Source organism: Ctenocephalides felis, unplaced genomic scaffold (genome assembly GCF_003426905.1).
Source record: "Ctenocephalides felis isolate EL2017-DRISC unplaced genomic scaffold, ASM342690v1 CF-g0.4_SCAFFOLD_00845, whole genome shotgun sequence".
NCBI classification, from domain to species: domain Eukaryota; kingdom Metazoa; phylum Arthropoda; class Insecta; order Siphonaptera; family Pulicidae; genus Ctenocephalides; species Ctenocephalides felis.
Window position 1 is genome coordinate 36,750,317 of NW_020536999.1, and position 7,554 is coordinate 36,757,870.

Sequence of the window (7,554 nt, forward strand, 5' to 3'; positions counted from 1 at the left end):
ATCAATTTTTAATATTTTTTATTTAATTTTTTTAGAACTAGACAAAATCGAATCTTGAGATTTTTAAAAATTTTGAAAAATTTTCCTTTTTGAAAAATTAGATTGTTATTTATACTTTGAATTATTGTGAAAATTGAGCCTTTTCAAAGCAATCGCGATACGTTAGCTACGTAGAAACAAAGTATCGAAGCGCGTGGGCGCCGCGTTGCATTATTACTAATAAACATTGGTACGGAACTTATAGAAAAGTGAACAAAATTTTTTCTTATTATTGAAATATCTATAAAATAATATGTGATAATTTGATGTGCCGATGTCTAATAATCATTTTTGTTCGCCAAACGGCATTTTCTTCACTTTTTTTTATAGGATCTCCGAAACCGCTTGGTCTGACTTTCATCAGTTTTTAATACTGACATTAAAATTAAACGATATTTGAATCATTCCAATCGGCTCCGTTCTCTTAAAAATTTGATTACCATCTTTGGCACTTTTTGTCCCGTATCTTGGGAACAGCTACAGCTGCCTTTAAAAAAAACTTATTAGCACGTCTCCTTAATAATAGGAATCGAATGTTTTTTTAATCATTCAATTTGGTTGATCCGTGTTCTCGAAATTGTCGACGAAAAATTGTATCCGGGCATACATACACACACACATACATCCATGTTTTCTATAGCAAAATGTTCAGAAACCTTTGAAACGTAACCATATATAAAAAATTTCATTTCCGATTTTTTTGCGATTACTTTAACTTACCCTACTGGAAATTTAAAATAGATTTACCAAGTCTTAAACATTTCACTAACAATATTAATAAAATGAATATAGTTCCAATTATAACTATCATACAGGTTATAGTTTGGCAAGGCATAAAATGGAATAAATAAATATATATTAATTTATATATATATATATATATATATATATATATATATATATATAATATCCATTTTATTCATTTTCATTTGTGTCGTCACACATCGGAGTTCCCTAGTACTATATTTAACTACGATCTCAACCCAAATGCTAGATGGCAGATGTATAAAGCCCTTTATATTTAAGTTTAAATATTTGGTTACATAATAAATGCATTGAAAAAATATATTATGAATCATTTTGCAGAAATCATTCCAGGTAAACACTCTAATACCTTTACCATACAGAAAAAACTCGAGCACTTGCAGACATGTTTTTGATTCAATTATGTTGCTGTAAATTAATTATATGTAAGATTATATTGATTTTAAAATAAACATTTATTATTAATTTGTATTATAATATAATAAAATTACATTATCAATTTCAGAGTCTTTATTGAATGGCGTCAGTGTGAAATATTAAAAAAAATATTAGTTGAAGCACATTAAATATTTTGAATGGTAATAGCATATAAAACTATTGTATCCCCAAGGATTGAAATAATAGATAGAAAATTAGATAGATGAATTATTTTTACAGACACGAGTGTAAGGTACGTAGTGTATGCTTTTTATTTTTATCATTTTAAATTATAAGATACCAATTAATTTTAATATATGAGTGAAGCAGTTATTCGACAAGAAATTTAAGCATATATAAACTTAATATAATAGTAAGTTTGCGAGTTAGTTAACTTCAATTAAAACGCACATTTTGCTATGACGAAATTTCTATCCTTATCTATATTACGTTAATGTAAATATTAATTATGATGCTTTATAATAAAATTTCAGTAAACATTGTATAATATAAAAATGATTATAACAATTATCAGTTATTATGTGAATATAAACAGCTGATGCCCGCAGCTGTTATCGAATTCAAGTATTATATCACAAATTGTCGGATTATTATGATAAAATAATATTGGTTTAAGTCAGTATTCAAAAGATAATTAAATCATCATGGCCTAGATAAGTGGTGCGAAATGAATCAGGTGCTTCTGGAATAATAATCGATTAAATTTTATTTTGTTTACCTACCTGTAATGTTATTGAATATAAATAAGAATTGATAGGAAAACAATTCAAAGCAATGTTTTGTTAATTTTAAATATTTAATTAATTTTAAGTATACTTTTAACATAAATCATGTTCTCATTCTCATGAAGAAAACAATTAGCTTAATCTCGTATCATTTGAACTGATTTATGTCCTAATATTTAATCATATGTATCTAATTTGATTTTGTATACTTATCATTATTATATTTTGAAATATTGATCTTGATTGATATTTGTTATTTTTATTCAACTTATATATTATTTCATTATGTTATTTGGTCTACTGTATCTATCAATCTACTGTACCGAATGTAAACTTGATTTTATTGTGTATGTTATGCAATTTGTTTGATAAGAATTTGTGATCATTGAAGGACAGACATTTATAATATTAATTTATTTTTGATCATTTTTGATCATTTTATAAAGAATGGTGATTTTCAAAACAATCTCCAAAATGCATAGCTGGTTGATTTTGATATGTTTTACAATAAAATGTTGTTCGCCGCTTTCCTCCTGGTGCTTTTCTGTCAGAACAGACAATACAATCCCTTTTTCTTTCTCTCGCATTTAGAATATGCCACTGATTAATCAGTATATTTGTTCATTTTTTAGCTGCCATAATGGTTTGTTTTTTCTATTATATTGTCTAATAATTCATTTGTAAAATATAAAGTAAAATAATCTATTGAATGTCTTATGGTGTTTGTTGATGTTTGTCAAACTCGATTATTGAAGAAGAATTGGTACATTAGCTAATGTCTTTCCACTCTTCATTTAATTTGTCGAACTTCTTCTTTTTGTTGGTTGGTTAATATCATCATCACATTCATCACTATCTTCGGTGCGAATAGTAATTTCGTAAAACTTGTCTGTATGAACTATGAATGTCTATTTGAAACCGATCTTCACTACTGCTTAATTCACAAAATTTACCAGTCGTTTTGCTATATTTAAAAGTGCTCGATCGTTTTAAATATTAAAAAAAAGATTATATAGCAAAGAAAAAGGCTAAAAATACTACTAAAATAACTTAAAATTATTTTCAAAATACAACACTGTTTATCACTGCAATATGTAATTTATTCAACTTTTCGGTGCGAACTGAGTCATTGTTTATAAAATAGCCTGTGCCTCACAGATTATGTTTGTCCTCTCAGGTGGACAGCCCCTCAGGTCCCCAAAGAGTTAAAATACATCTCTTAATCATATAAACTTATAAATTGCAAAATGCATTACAATTTGTCAAAACAATTTATTTTGATTTTTATTAAAAATTCGGTGTCGTTGATATTTGTAAATATAAAATAATTAATTAATATTATATAATACTCAATTAGCCAAGAACAATTTCAGAAACTTATTCCTTTCAATCAAGAAAAAATAATGAATAAGGGAAGAAGTTATAATTTACTTTGTGTAATTAAAATGATCCTAGATTCTATCATAATTACATATGGGCCATGTGTGATTTAATTCAAAGTTTTGAGTCTGTCATTTTTTTTGGCAACAGTTGTGAACTGGTCGTGAACTAGTGTGTCAATTGTGGCGTCTTTCGTGCCAACTGTAATACATAAAACGTAATGACTCGTTCAAAATCGTAGGTGTAAAAAATTTCAGGGTAAACAATGATTGAATTTTACTCAAAATATATATTTAGATGTGTGACTTCAAATTTATATTTGATTATTTAAAGGACAACGGTATGTATACAAAGTTTAATGCCTAGATCCACGGTTAACGGATCCAAATCTACCAGAATTCATAAAAACTTTTCTTTTTATTTTTAACCGCATATTGAAAGAATAATGATATAGTTTTGTGAAATTTATCTCCGTTTACTCTAGTTTCATAAATTTTATCTCTGTTCACTCTAAAATACCATTAATATCACTTAGACAATTTTTTTACTGTTTTTTTATCAATTTAAAACTTGAAGTAAAAGTAAAATGTTCCAAATTCTATCTCGTATAATAAACGGGAATCTGTAGATTAATCATATTATACACGTTGGCATAAAAATATCAATATAACTTTCGACTCAATCATCAGTATTGTTTATAATAAACAGTTTCCATGTCCCGTACCCAATCGGTAGCCTGTGTGGCACACCAACCTCGACCTAAGCAGCATATCAGGTTGAGGTTATGTCGCCCGTACCGATCGAAACTGGGACACTTGATTGTTTGAAAAATCGATGCTCAAAAATTGAAAAATAATGCAAATAAACTCTTTTATAGAAAAATGCCATCTAAAATTAATTGTGCAATTAATTATTTCGCCAAAGTCATATTATTTAACCAAAGTATTATTTTATATTACTTAATCTTGATAGTTTTTTATAAAGTCTACGTGTATGTATGTGTATGTATTTATGTACTTATATATGAATGTGCATATATACGTATGTATGTATATGTATGCGTATTATATGAGTATATATGTATGTATATCTGTATGTAAGTAGATGTGTATGTGTATATGTATGTATATATATGTGTGTATATATATGTGTGTATGTATATGTATATAGATATAAATATACAAGTTATGAATTAGCAAACAATAATATAAAACTGTATAAAGCCGATTGGCATATAAATAAATAAATAAATAAATAAAACTACATATTTTCAATGATAAATTCAAACTCTGTATCTGGATAAGTTTCAGAAATTGAAAAGTAGGTAACACATGGTGGGGGAATATTTCAAATCCAATACCTATCTCGGAATTGAATTTGGCAAATTCAGAATACACCTTTTGATACATTGTATTTTAATGTTGCACTTCTATATTTCTATCAAATCACGTTTAAAACATTATACGATTAATTTAGTTTTTAACCATAAATTTTTCATGATCCTCATCTTTAATTTAAAATTCTAGATGTGAAACGATAGATTTATTTACAGTTGTAGCGAAGAAAACATTCTTCAAGCACTGTAAGTCTATTGAAAATTTTAAAAAAGAAACTTTCAACATACAGACACTGTAAATCATATTAATTTCTAGGAATTCTGTGATTATAAATAAAATTACTGTTGTTATTGAAAAGTTCATTATGCACTTGCTAATACAATCACCGGCACGCTTTTTTTAACACCATGCTATCCTCGTGCTAATCCCAGTTCATATCGCTGAGTCTGTCCTCACTTTAAAATCGTTTTTGATAGTAGTAGTCAGTAGTGGCATTAAATCAGTTTTCTTTGTAGTAGTCAATAGCGTTCTCCCATCCCGCCTGGTCGGAATTCCCGTCGGAGCGCGGGGAGAGAACGCCCGAAAGAAATAAACACACGCCGCGCGTTGAGTCGTCGCTAAATATGGGAACGCGCCGATTTCTCGTACCCCGCGCTGACTTCGGACCAAAAACGGCGACCGAAGCTGCCGCCTGTACTAGCCAAGCGAAGGAAGCAATGCTCTGGTACGCGGTCTTGGAATCTAAGTTTTAGATAAAAATTAAAGATGCTTTGCTTATATTCTGTGATTGTACGGTTGAAAATCTTATGTGCAAGTACACACATATAATATATGTATATATATATAATATATGTATATATGTATATATATATATATATATATATAATATATGTATATATATATATATATATATATATATATGATTTAGTTGTTAATTTTGATGTTGAGATATATGAGTAAGTTCTTGTGGGCGATACATCAAAAAATAAAAAGCAAAGATTTAGAAATTAATCTTTAATTCCAAACGTTTCGACATTCAATTTAATGTCATCATCAGTGGATATTAACGTTGGTAGGTTACATCTAAGATGTGTACACAACACTAGATATTAGCACTAACATTTATACATCTAACTTGTCCACACTATGAATTTTTATCATTTTTTGTAAGATCTAAAGCCTCGGAGCTTGCACATTTCACAAGTCGTGGCAGAAATTACTTAATTTTACTCACATTTTTGTTCAAATAAAACTATCATTTTTCTTTTTACATCTTAAAAAAAATGATAAAAATTCATAGTGTGGACAATGTATGTTATGTATATATAATAATATATATTTGCAAGTATATATATTTTTTTAATAAAACGATTAATGAAAAATTAGTATCACTACCTCTTATAATATTAAACATTCGAGTATTACTGTTTTGAGTTTTTACTTTTCTATATGGAAAGGACCAAAAATTCATTTTTAATCAATTTGCATATGCATAACGAACGAAGGACAAAAATTTCTTTAAAAAAATAAAAATCATTAAATAAAAAAGCAAATTGATTAAAATGAATGAAAATTAAATATTTATCATTAATATTTATCAGTCACGTTTCTGAAATTCATATTAAATAAATGATGAACGCTATAGTTTTTCCCAAGCTCCTGTCCTAAGAACAATAGTGATTGGTCTAACTAGCGTTCCTCATCAAAGTTTTTATCAGCCCTAAGGAGAAGTTTATTTTTAAGTTATCAGAAAATGATTAGTTTTTCTCGACAATCGGCCGAGCCGTTTCCTTGAAATTAACAGAAAAGTTTTACCTTTTCGTACACGTTTTAGTCAAAAATTCTGAATGTATTTCAAAAATTTAAAAACTTCTCCGAAGGTATCAACTATCGGCCGGGCCAATTCATCGTAATTAGTTGTTGGAAAAAAATTGAACGAGTTTGATTAAACTTTCATAAACATAGAGATGTTAACTTCAAAGAACATGCTAAAAAAATATGAGCTTGCGACAAGTCGTTTATTATAAAAGAACAATGCTAAATCTAAATTCTTATTGATTAAGTCGTTCATTTATATTTATACATATCGATTACTTATATTACACATATTGAAAAAAATAATGCTAATTACAACTAGTAATCTAATTTTTCAGTTTGATTTTTAAACAACTTTTAACAGAATTTGCAATAATAATCTGGAGGGTCATAAATGTGTGCAGAACTATTGAATTTTATCATCAATATAAATAAATATGGAATTTTAGTTCTAGACTCGTTCTCGCAAAAACTGAACTACCATTTTGCACTTTTTTCCCCGTATTTCCAAAACGACTACTTCTGTCTCCGCCAAAAACTAATCATTGTTTTTTTAATTATTTAAATCGGTCGAACTGTTAGTCCAAAATCTTGGACAAAAAATTGTATTCACACAAAACACACCTACATCCATTTTCTCTAAGGTATGCCAAAATGTTCAGGAGGTCTTGAAACGCAAAGATATGATTTTTTTTTGATTTTTTATTAAAAGGAAGTTAATCATAAAGAATCAATCAGTTTCTCAATATTAGGTTTGCATCATATATCAAAATTTTCAGATGACAAAATGATAATACACAAGTGCCTATATCTTTATATAGTCATTTTTCTCAAACATGGATGAATCTGTTATGTGATGTAATATTCTGTCTTAAAATACCAAAATGTATATAGCTCGTAAAGTACATCAAACAAACATCGTAATTGTAGGTGTAGACACCTTAATGTACAAGAGAGTACCACAATGTTTTTACGCTGGCGAACACTTGGCTCATCACATAGAGTCGCTTTAAATATACATGTTATGTCATTGTCTAAATGTCTAGTTAGTTTGT

General features: G+C 27.9%; 1 long non-coding RNA gene across 1 annotated transcript; it reads left to right on the forward strand.

Annotated features, from left to right (window-relative positions):
- Positions 1 to 1,124: 1,124 nt before the first annotated feature.
- Positions 1,125 to 5,383, forward strand: LOC113370874. The gene is made up of 3 exons (XR_003366618.1): positions 1,125 to 1,229; positions 1,310 to 1,474; positions 5,200 to 5,383. It is a non-coding gene; the product is annotated as an uncharacterized LOC113370874 (long non-coding RNA).
- The last annotated feature ends 2,171 nt before the right edge of the window (positions 5,384 to 7,554 follow it).